We start from the raw sequence: 12,864 nt of genomic DNA, 5'->3' as shown, positions 1-12,864 counted from the left end.
TTCATTTGTATCATCTCTTTTGAATTGGAGGAATTTTTTTTCCTTAGTGGTCTATTTCACATGACCTTGTTTACTTTCATTTGACTATATATTAACTATTTTTTCCTACAATATACATATCTTCTTTTGTAATCAAAGGCATTATAAATGCAGCCAATCTTCCAGATACAGGAAATATTTTTTATGTCCTCAAAATTTAAAATTATCCTATACACACTATTTTCTTCCTATTTAAAAATGAATAATAATGATATAAATGAATATGCAGATTTTCCCTAATATTAAAGACACAAAATTGTAGCAGTTAACAGGTTTTATAACCTTTAACATTTGCTTTATAAAATATGATAATGGCATACATGAGTTAAGACAATATGCAAGCTGTGAATTACAAATCTTTTCACAATATTAGGTTTGGTACTAAAATACTGGTTTCCTCCCTTTGGGGAATACAGATACAATGAATTTTCAAAAAAGCTTTAGAAACCATGAGGATAATTCTGACCAAAGGCTGAAAAGTGAAACCTTAAGTTTCTCATGAAACTATTAAAATGAGTGGCAGTACAGATGTTTTCATTATAAACATAAAGAAGAATTTTTTTTAAAAAAAAAGAAAAAATAGTAAGAGCAATCAGGCTAAGCATGCATTATTAATAGAAATAATAATAAGTAGAAATTTAAATAACTTAAATACAGATATATTAAAAAAAATTGAAAATAAAAAGGAAGAGGTAGTAGGAAAATTGGCCAGGAAATAAGAAAAGAGGAAACAAAATGGAGAGACTGAAAGATGCAATACTGTAGACTTTGAACATGGAGGAAAGAGCCAAAAGCCAAGGAAAGTGGGCAACCTCTAGAAGCCAGAAAACAGATCCTCCTAGAGCCTCCAGAAAGAATGCAGCCCTGCCAACACCTTTAACTCACAAAGACTAATAAATCTTGGACTTCTGAACTCTAGAACGGTAACGTAATAAGTTAGTGCTTTTTCTAAGTCAATTGTGGTAATTTGTTACAGCAGCCACAGGAAAAACTAACACAATAACACCAGTATGGATTAAAGTTTTGAAAATTCAAACGAAATTGGAAAGAAATCCACCAGACTACTCATTACTACCTTCTCAGAAGCTTCTTTTTCTGACACCAGAAAGACCAGTGTCTTCCCTAATATTAAACAAGTGATAACTGGAGTGAACCTTCAGTGTTTTCATTGTAGCACAATTCCCTGAATAAGTTCAAGAACAGCAAACTGCCTGTTAGCGGTTCACGTCACTCTGTCACGACATTCTGCCATACAAGACCTCTACAGTTCTGCAGTGGGATTTCACCATGAATGGTAAGTCGCCCTGTTACACAGATCCCACCTGGAACCGCTCATCTGGGGTATGAGGTTATTCCTAGTCCATCTGAAGCACGTGCAGGGGGTCATCAGAATGGAAGGCAGATAGAAGGGCTACAGACGACCCCTCTCCCCTAAAGCACTCATCAGGCAGATGGTGTGACTGACCTAGAGCTGAAAACAATGGCAGTTCAGCCGTAGGAACAGAGGAATAGAGGAAAAGAAAGGAAAAGATGTCAGGGGAAGAAAATCTAGGAAGAGGTGGAACGTTACACCCAGTGTTACTTATTCTGGCACTAATTACAATTTGTAAATTATTAAAGAAAAATTTGAAAGAATTTAAACCTATAATATTCCTTGATGTGATTAATAATAGATATGCCTATTTTATAGGAAAATTCATTAAGGAATCTCTTCAGAAACAAGACCCCACTGTGTTCAAAAAGTATAGACAGTCCACATTTCACAGTTTTTTGATAATTGATATTTAACCTGTTACAAGGGGTTCGAGAACAAGAGGAACTGGCTGACGAGTGTACAAGTTAACACAGTGTTGTGCTGAACATGAACTGCCAGAATTATTTATTTTACCATCACCTTTTAACAAGAACCGTATACTCATTAAAATAAGAGAGTCTGTGGCAACAATAATAACACTGATTTATTAAGCACCTATTGTATCCCATGTAGCCATGAAATGTTATTACAGGGAATGGATGCAAACCAAATATTTTTAGTAGTAAGCTACCAGTTAACTAAGCTTTTAACTAAATCAAATTTAGTTGTCATTGTTTTAAGAATGAAACAGCCATTATAAAAAGATCCAGTTTAAGAGTTTTTAAAAAGATACTTTGTAAAGAATTATGATATCCATCTATACATTTATGTTTATCTAGAAAGAGGATCAAGTTTGGTTTTCCTTTCCCTTGCTGCACAAATGTCCTTATTCAGGACAATATTGGTGTGTGACATTATGCAAAAATAAAAGCAGTAGTTCTCAAAGTGCAAGTCCTGGCCTGACAGAACCAGCATCACCTGGAAACTTATTAGAAATGAAAATTTGAGATCCCACCTCCGATCTACTTAAACAAAACCATTGGGGATGGGGTTCAGCAATCTTTATTTTAACAAGCCCTTCGGGCAATTCTGATGCACACTAAAGCTTAAGAACAATAAGATTAGATTATTGACAAGCTTTATTTTCTTGAGCTCCAAAATCACTACAGATGGTGACTGCAGCCATGAAATCAAAAGACGCTTGCTCCTTGGAAGAAAAGTTATGACCAACCTAGACAGCATATTAAAAAGCAGAGACATTACTTAGCCAACAAAGGTCCGTCTAGTCAAAGCTATGGTTTTTCCAGTGGTCATGTATGGATGTGAGAGTTGGACTATAAAGAAAGCTGAGTGCTGAAGAACTGATGCTTTTGAACTGTGGTGTTGGAGAAGACTCTTGAGAGTCCCTTAGATTTCAAGGAGATCCAACCAGTTCTTCCTAAAGGAAATCAATCCTGAATATTCATTGTAAGGACTGATACTGAAGCTGAAGCTCCAGTAATTTGGCTACCTGATTGCGAAGAGCTAACTCATTTGAAAAGACTCTGATGCTGGGAAAGACTGAAGGTAGGAGGAGAACAGTATGACAGAGGATGAGATGGTTAGATGGCATCACTGACTTGATGGACATGAGTTTGAGCAAGCTCCGGGAGTTGGTGATGGACAGGGAGGCCCGACCTGCTGCAGTCCATGGGTCACAAAGAGTCAGACACGACTGGGTGACTGAACTGAACTGAACATTAGATTGCAAACTTTTCCATTAGAGTTAGACAGTAAATATTTTAAGCTGTGGGCCATACTGGCTCCATCACAAATACTCAGCCCTGCCATTGTAGCATGAAAGCAGCCATAGACAATATACACATCGATGGGCCAGCTTGTATTCCAATAAAGCTTAATTTACAAGAAAAAGCAATGGACTGGATTTGGCCCATAGGCTGTAGTTTGCTGAACCCCCAGGGGGATAACCTCTTACACATGTCCTTCTCCCTCTCCTGCCTCATTCTTTTTTTTAAAAAATTATTTATTTATTTTATTTATTCGGCTACAGCAGCTCTTCGTTAGGGACTCTCTATTTGTCATGCGTGGCCTTAGCTGTCCGCAGCATGTGGGATACTAGTTCCCTGTTGTTCAGTCACTCAGTCGTGTCTAACTCCTTGCGACCCATGACCTGCAGCATGCCAGAATTCCTTGTCCTTCATTATCTTCTGGAGTTTCGTCAAACTCATGTCCATTGAGTCAATGATGCCATCCAACCATCTCATCCTCTGTCACCTCCTTCTCCTTGTGTTCTCAATCTTTCCCAGCATCCGGGTCTTTTCAAATGAGTCGGCTCCTCACATCAGATGGCCAAAGTATTGGAACTTCAGCTTCAGCATCAGTCCTTCCAATGACTATTCAGGGTTAATTTCCTTTAGGGTTGACTGGTTTGATCTCGTTGCAGTCCAAGGGACCCTCAAGTCTTCTCTAGCACAACAGTTCAAAAGCATCAATTCTTCAGTGCTCAGCCTTCTTTATGGTCCAACTCTCACATCCATACATGACACTGGAAACCCCATAGCTTTGACTATGCAGACATTTCTTGGCAAAGCAATCTCTCTGCTTTTGAATACACTGTCTAGGTTTGTCATAGCTTTTCTTCCAAGGAGCAAGTGTCTTTTAATTTCATGGCTGCAGTCACCATCTGCAGTGATTTTGGTGTCCAAGAAAATAAACTCTGTCACTGTTTCCATTTCTTCCCCACCTACTTGCCATGGGACCAGATGCCATGATCTTAGTTTTTTGAATGGGATCAAACTTGCATCCCCTGAATTGGAAGGTAGATTCTTAATCACTGGACCACCAGGGAAGTCCCTCATTCATTTCTTGCCTGTACTCATCCTTACTCCTTCTTTTCCTCTTCCCTTATCTCAACTAATCTACTTACTCTTCCCTTTTTTCTATTTCTCAGTCTTTTGTCTTTCCTTTCCACAACCACCCTCTTGTTTCCATTTCTTCTTTTCTCTCCTCCTCCTGCTACTGCCCTTTCTCTCACCTACCCCTCTATCTCTTTACTCACTGATATAGCCACAAATGCATTTTCCCCAACATCCCCTCTTATTCTTTTTTCTTTTTCACCACTACAGAAGGATTTTTGCCTACTTCTATAATAAATTCAGGAGCTTGTTGCTCACTGGCACTATCTATAGAAGCACTATTTTCTACTTATTGTACTTTTAGTGAAAGAAATGTCACAGCCTTTTTGGTAATGAAGCTACTTCCATTTGACATCATTAGGCTCAGAAAGCATTCTGTAGGCTGCCTTGGTGACATTTGTAAATATTATAATAATGGTACAATTGGAGAACTTCCACTGTGTTTCTTTGTGTTTTCTCAAAGCAGGTCAGAACCCAACCTAGGTGATTTTTTGTGTTCTCAGGTGAAAGAAATTTGTTCGTTACCCTAGTGAAGAGGTGAATGATAAATTCTGGAATAAAATACTGACTTTTAAAATTATGGAGTTATTCATTTGAGGGGTTATGTTTTTCTTAACTTTTTGGATACAGGGTCACATTTGAGGAAAAAGTATCAGTCCTGCTAAGCAGGCAAATGATAAGTCACCTTGTGAAATACCGCAGCAACAATCTGTCACCATGACAAGCACACAAAATGGGACAAACATTTCTAGAAACATTACCTACAAATGGTCAAATAACCTGATATGAATTAAACAAATATGGGAAAGAAAATGGATCTCAGAAGTAAATATGTAATAATTTATTTAAGTAAGTCTTTTTCTTCTTCTAGTTTTTGAGCAAATTTTCTTCTCAGTTTCATTGTAAAAGACATACTGAAAATTATGAACAACAAAAAACCTGACATTTCAAATTGTCAGACACTACAGGGCTGTCTTTGTTCTCCTCCACATGCACTTTCCACTTAGAGGATCAGCTTGTCCTGATCCTGTTCCCCTGCCCATCACAAGGTAAAATCAAATACAGCAGATCTTTCTGACTTCACTCCTTCTGAAAAACTGCTTTTTTTTTTTTACCTTCACGGCCCAAAGAGACCTTGCATGCGTGCATGCTAAGTCACTTCAATTGTGTCCGACTCTTTGTGACCCTATGGACTCTGGCCCACCAACCTCCTCTGTCCGTGGGCATCCCCAGGCAAGAATACTGGAGTGGATTGCCATCTCCTCCAGGGGATCTTCCTGACCCAAGGATTGAACCCACGTCTGCTGCATTTCTCCTGCATTGCAGGCAGGTCTTACCACTGAGCCACCGGGGAAGCCATAGAGGCCTTAGCTTGGGGTTAAATACTGATAGGACTGAGAATCTTCAGAGACATCAGCTCAATAAAATTGCCCTTTTGAAAGACTAAAGAATAAGCCATGTGAAAGAAAGAAAAGTTCTAACATATTTCTTAGCACAATGCTCGGCACAATATAATTATTAATTATATTAATAAATGAATCAATGAGTAGATGAACCCCTGAGGGTCATAGTAAGACAGAATGATTTAGAATTTTAACATAATATACATCCTTATTATTTGTAAGGCAAAGTTTCAAATTTTATCACCCAATTATAGTAAGTTCAGAGCATAACAATGGATATATTAACAGTAAGCTCAATGGGTAAGTACAAAGGGTAATATTGCATTATATTCATGTGTCTTATAAAAGTAGATAGATTGATATTGATTAATGAAATCAATAACATTTATTGTTACAGGCCCTTTAGTTCTTGGTTTCTACAAAAATCTAGCTAGTACACATTGACATCTCTAACACCAACTGCTCAGGTTATTATCCACAAAGTGAATTCATCCATCATCTATTAAATAAAAGTTTACTGAACGGATACTGTGTGGCTGGCACGGAGGAGGTGCTAAGGTTCATTCTTCTATTAAATTTTCTTTCATTTAAACATTTTAAAATGTAACTCTGGGTTATTTGTGTGTGTTTGTGTGTTAGAAAGAAAACAAATTAGTGTCTGATTTCAAAGCTCATCATGGTTTTAGTAAATAAAGTGCATATAGAAGTCACTTGTTTTCCTGACATGTCAGAAATACTATGTATAAAATATAATTGAAAATATATAGTAAAATATTGGTTTAAAAAAAAGATTCACATTTTGACAGAATTAAACAGCTATCATTTCATGTGAACCCCGTGACAGTTCTATAGGATAGGTAAGGCAAGTGTACACCCGCATTTCGCAGATAACTGCAGAGAGATCAAACAATTTTACTCAAGGTCACATGAAAAACAAGAGGCCAGGGATGGATCTAGAACTATATGACATAGGACAATAATGAAAAAAATATTTTGTTCAGTTAAGTTTCGGTACATCTTGGAAGGAACAGGCTGAAACTTTGAAGAACAGGTACCACCTCTGGTTTTGCTGTTGCTTCACTGAATTCCCGGGGCAAATTAATCTCTCTATATCTCTATTTTCACATCTACCAAATTGAGGATAATGGGCCTTGCCACCTCATGGGACACAAGGAAGATTAATTAGATAAAGCTTGTGTAAAGTCCTATGAACACTAAGGAAGGAAAGGCCACACAGAATCATGAGTTACCGATGCTCACTGTTGTTGCAACATTTGTCTAATTCTCACACAGTGGCTAGGGCTCTGCTGTTCTGCCTGGTCTCTCATCTCTGTGCTGGGAACCAATGGGTGGATAAGAGGATTGCATGACATGTTTCTCCCCCTAGTAATTCATAATGTGAACCTGTATCAACTGGTGTAGTGCTTCAATTACTGCATGCTCAGTGGGTGTGGTGACATGACACATCTTTCCTACTTCTCCTCAGACAAGTCTTGTTTCACAAGTGCTTTCCCAAGTTCAAATCCATTGGCAAATGTAGACTGTTCCTGGCAGTGAGGGCTGAGGCACAATGCCTAATCCTTAAAGCAGTGGGTAAGGAGGTCCTATACACAAAAGGTTGGCATCTGTATATATCTAATGGCTAGAGCTCCAAACTTTGGCTACCTGATACGAATAGCCAACTCATTGGAAAAGACCCTGATGCTGGGAAAGATTGAAGGCAGAAGGAGAAGAGGGTGGCAGAGGATGAGATGGTTGGATGGCCAATCAATTGAATTGAATCGCCAATTTAATGGACATGAACTTGGGCAAACTCCAGGAGATGATGAGGGACAGGGAGGCCTGGTGTGCTGTAATCCATGGAGTCGCAAAGAGTCAGACGTGACTTGGCAACTGAACAGCAACAAACTGGCTAGAGTTATTGAGAACAAGAACAGACTTTGGGTGACTGAGATGGCATTCTGCATGCTGGGATCCTTCCCACATCTCCTACACTCCCTGGAGCAGCTTCTAAGGACCACAGTCAATGGATTTTGAAAGATGCAAAAAATGTCCCTGTGGAGACAATTCTGGGCTCTGGCTATGCCATTGCAGGCATGAGAGGAAGTGGGGAACGATTTCTGCCTGCTTTATATCTTTGGCTTATTATTATTATTATTATTATTTAAGATAACAGGGTGAGGCAATTTGGACTAGGGATATTGCAATCCCTTTGGATGTTATCTCTTCAGTCCTCAAGGTACACACTTGAGTTGATGGTCAGTCAAAAGGGCTCCATAACCCACATTACTAAGTTTCTGGAACAGAATGAACAGCCCTCCTTTCTGAATATTAAGGGGACCCTTCTGGGTGATGGCTTCCAAAGGGCATGGTCTGATCTATTCAAATCATAAACAATGATTTGATTCAAGGCTAGGACACACAACAGGAACACATATATGCTAGATAATAAACTCCCACATGGACTGACTCTGGAGAAATTTAAAAGTAAGAATCTCCATAATACTATTAAAAAATATTCCCACTTGGCAAAGAATGTTGAATTCTACAATTCATCTTGGGTGAGTGGGTCTGTTTGTCCTGTGAGATGGCCTAACCATAACCAGTATTTTGCCTTTCTGAAACTCGTCTTTTAGGCAGAGAGACTCACAGTTGCGTTTTTAAAATCTCCCTGACTTGGCCATTCACAAACAGAATCTTGGCAACAGTGTTATTTGCTTCTAAGTTAAAGTTAAAAGAAAAAAAAAAATTAATCTTAACTCCTCATTTCATTGCAGGACATTCTTCCTAATAAGCTTAATTTCTTAATTCTCTCTGGATATGGTTGACCAGGAGAGAGCCTTCTGGCCTCTGGGGCAGGGCTGATATGAAGCTGGGTATACATTGGTATGACTGTGTGGATTGGTCATATCAAAAAGACCTGATAGAGAGGTGGGCTGAGAGCCACGGTGCTGAGCCACATCAGTTGCAGCCTCTCCCCTAAGACATGCTCCCCTCCCACACAGATCCAGAAATATCAGCTAACATTTAGCAAAAAGAGGGGGTACTCCAGAAGAGTGATATTTCTTCCAGTGCCACCACATCTGTTCTGACTTGTGAAGGAGTTCTGACTGTGCTAATTGTTAACTACACTGCATAAAAGCCAGGTACCCGGGTAGTTAACCCACAAAGCCTGCACTTTAAGAATGAACTGAGGAACTGATTCCTCTCTCCATGTGATGTTTGGGACTGGGGGAGTAGGAAGAAGGAGGCATCAGGATTTCCATCAATTCTGGGACCAAATGAGTTTAGGAAAAAGAATTTATTTCCTTTCTTTTTCTTGTTTCTTAAGGTAGCACTGACTCCTATCCTGCAAACGAATGTTCCATGGGGAAACAGTGCCTTAACCCATTTTCTCACGAACTCCCAACTGAAAAGGGACCTGGAACTAGAAAGATTTCCCCTAAGCCCCCACCTGCCACTTCCTGGAGTGTTATTTTTATATAATGAAATGTACTGGCTTTGAGTCTCACCATACTAAAATTCCCTTCACCAAGTTAGCTTAGATAGAGTAATTCAGCAAACACCCTAGTATTTATTTGTGGGAGTCCATTACACGTGTGCATTACAAACATGGGAGTCCTTCAGCAAAACCTAAGCCACTGTTTGGAGAAGGGAATTTCATTCCAGAAGGATTTAGGGAGGCTTTTAAAAGTACACACTCTGTAATGGAAAAAAAATAAGGTAATGAGGAAATCTGAATGAGAACAAACAAAGATTAAGAAAAAACACAATCAGCACATAATAGGTGCCAAAGGTCTGTATATTATTAGAGGTGGACCACAAATTTGAGTCTGAATGTCCTAAGGAACTGAAAGAAATGATCATTTAGCCAATTCACAGTATTAATAAAAATAAATAAATGCTTTGGAGAGGTACAGCTTTCCCTATATTGACAGAAATACTAACTCTCAGGCATCAAGAGCTAGACTTCAGTAGGTCCTAGGGCATTTGCTCCCACCCAGCACAGGAGCATCTTTGAAAGTGACTAACCATCCAGTAACCCATCCTTAATGGTGAGTGACTGACAAACCCTGAGAGTGTTTGCCCCTAAGCGGCAAAGACCAGGGAGAAACTGAGGAGCTGAGCTCTCCTTACCATTTAGTAACAGGGGTCATTTCCAAGTTGGGGCACCATCATCATAGTACTGGTACACAAAATACTGATTAAGGCAATAAAAATAGCATTAAGCTGTTTGGTGTTAGATAGAAACATGTCCCCTGCAAACTCTCCCCCAAATCTTTGCTTATCTGATAACTGGGTTAAGTTCTGAGTTAACTTTTAGGAATTACTTTTTTTTTTTCATTTATTTTTATTAGTTGGAGGAACTTTTAGGAATTTCTTTTTAGGAATTACTCTTGTGAGTGAAGTACAGGACAGGAACAAGAGTTTAAAATTATCCTTTTTAATCCTAGCTTTGCAAGTGATTTACTATGTAACCATGACCTCTACCATGAGTCATTTCCTCACTTATGCAGGAAGAATAAATCTGGATACCTATCCATCATAACTATTACAAGTAGAAGAATCTCCTATAAAATGTGATTAGCCATGTTGAAGTATTAAGCACTTAAGATGAAAATTATGTTTGAAAATTAAAATGTGATCTCAATAACCCATTAAGAGTTATGACACGGAGAAAAGAACTTCAGTTGTCATCCCTATAGAAGTATGCTACTAATAACTGGTTTTTTTTTTTATTCAGAAATCTGATTCAGTTATGATTACAGAGAGTTTCGTGCATTATAGTATAACAAAAGTCAGAGCAATGCATTGCTAGGAGCATTGTATAAGAAAAGAATTAGGTCTTATAAAGGCAGAATTTAGTAACTTCTCTGATTCTAAGATGGTCTTGGGAAGAACAGGATCTGCTCACAGGGTTCCAAATCTGATCATTCCTCAACAGCTTGTGTAATATTTATATCTTTGGTATTCATTTTACATCGATTTGCAAATGATTCTTGTGACAACCTGCCAGTGGAAAATGTATGTCACAACCTTTTCTTTCAAGCAGCGCTGCTGACAAGTAGCAGTCTCATCTTCTTGTCAAACTTGACTTTCTCCTAAACCAAAGATTCTCTTACTAAGACTTCTGCCAATCACAAAGAGACAACTTAAGTGACCTGTGGCTTGCTTTGTAACCCACAACATATTAATGACCTTCCCCCCACCTCTCTGTAGAACAAAGTGGCTTTTCATCAAAGCCACTGTCTCATTAGGAGAGAAAAGAGAAAAATTCCCCAGTGGCATTTTCCTAAGTTGTAGAGTCAAAAACATTAACATAGCAATTAGTATTTCCAATTTTTTCTAAGAAAAAAAGTTCTTTTTTTCTGAAAAGAATGTACCTCAGAAAAGTAGAATTGAAATCATGAAATGCCATTTTACACCTATCAGATAGGCCAAAGTTTAAAAAGTCTGACCACACCAAGTGCTGGAGAGGATACGCAACAGCAGGAGCTCTCATCCCATGGTGGGGAAGAAGTATGTTAGTAAAGCTACACTGTGGAAGTGTAGCAATGCAGGAGACCAGGGTTCGATTCCTGGGTCAGGAAGATCCTCTGGAGAAGGGAATGGCAATCCACTCCAGTAATCTTGCCTGGAGAATTCCATGGACAGAGAAGCCTCACGGGCTACAGTTTGTGGGGTCGCAAAGAGTCAGACACAACTGAGTGACTAACACACACACACACACTGTGGAAAGCATCTGGACACAGTCAACGTTATTGAAGATATGCATAGCTCTAGGTATATATGCTAGACCACATGTGCACACGCTCAGAGAGACATAAAAGAATATGCATCACAATACCATCATAAATAAATAAAACGAAGAAGTGATATCATCAAAGACCAAGGATAAATAGATTGTGATATATCTATGCATGGAGTACATGGTCAAACTGAATACACTAAAATTGCATAAATCAACAGAAATAAACATGTAAAATGCAATACTGAGGCAAAACATCATGTCCAGCTTCAATAGTATGATGCTAAAGGATGCTAGAATGGGGTACCATTTATGTAAATTTTAAAACTCAATGGTCAAAAGGCATAAACTTCCAGTCATAAGATAAACAAGTCCTGGGGATATAATATAGCATGGTGACTATAGTTAATATTTTACTGTAAAACTGAAAGTTTCTAGCTAAGTAGATCTTAAAAGTCCTTATCACAAGAAAAACAATTTGTAACCATGTGAGACAAGGGATGTTAACTCCCTGTGGTGATCATTTAGCAATATAAACATATATTGTGCCATTATGCTATAAAATTGAAACTAATATTATATATCAATTATATCTCAGTAAAACTGGGAAAAACTGGGAAAAACACTTATAGTTATGCCAGGAGACATATAAGATAAAGGTTCAGGTAGCACTATTCATAACAGAAGAAGTAAAAGAAGCCACTTAATAAGCCAGTAAGGAAATTAGCAGAAACAGTTTTCTGCAAAGAATTATAGAATTGTCCCTGTCCAATTCAGAACAAAGCCCTGCTTCCTAGGACCTGCCTCAATTATCACCCAAAGTCTAAATCCTACAATAAGTTCTCTTTAACACTCTCTCACTGAGACATAACCACAATTCCTCATGGCGTGCACTCTCCCTAGTTCCAAGGAGTAATAAACTCAGCTTTTCCAACAACAACAAAATTAAATGAAGTCCAGAAAACATGAAAGCTTTTTTTTTTCTCTAAAAGCAGGAAAATAATATAATGTAGTCAGGTATAAAAATACATAGTAGAAAATAATTAAGCTACCAATGGTATTTTTCACAGAACTAGAACAAATAATTTCACAATTTGTATGGAAATACAAAAAACCTCGAATAGCCAAAGTAATCTTGAGAAAGAAGGATGGAACTGGAGGAATCAACCTGCCTGACTTCAGACTATACTACAAAGCCACAGTCATCAAGACAGTATGGTACTGGCACAAAGACAGAAATATAGATCAATGGAACAGAATAGAAAGCCCAGAGATAAATCCATGAACCTGTGGACACCTTATCTTCGACAAAGGAGGCAAGGATATACAATGGAAAAAAGACAACCTCTTTAACAAGTGGTGCTGGGAAAACTGGTCAACTACTTGCAAAAGAATGAAACTAGA

The 12,864-nt window shown here is 38.3% G+C and overlaps 1 protein-coding gene across 1 annotated transcript in view; it reads right to left on the bottom strand.

The window, feature by feature from the left end:
* The window catches only part of ABCA12 (ATP binding cassette subfamily A member 12), a 188,994-nt gene that overhangs the window by 128,499 nt on the left and 47,631 nt on the right, over nt 1-12,864 (bottom strand). The gene's annotated exons all lie outside the window — the stretch shown is intronic.

Source organism: Cervus canadensis, chromosome 24 (assembly GCF_019320065.1).
Source record: "Cervus canadensis isolate Bull #8, Minnesota chromosome 24, ASM1932006v1, whole genome shotgun sequence".
Classification (NCBI taxonomy): Eukaryota; Metazoa; Chordata; class Mammalia; order Artiodactyla; family Cervidae; genus Cervus; species Cervus canadensis.
This window is presented reverse-complemented; position numbering and strand designations above follow the sequence as displayed.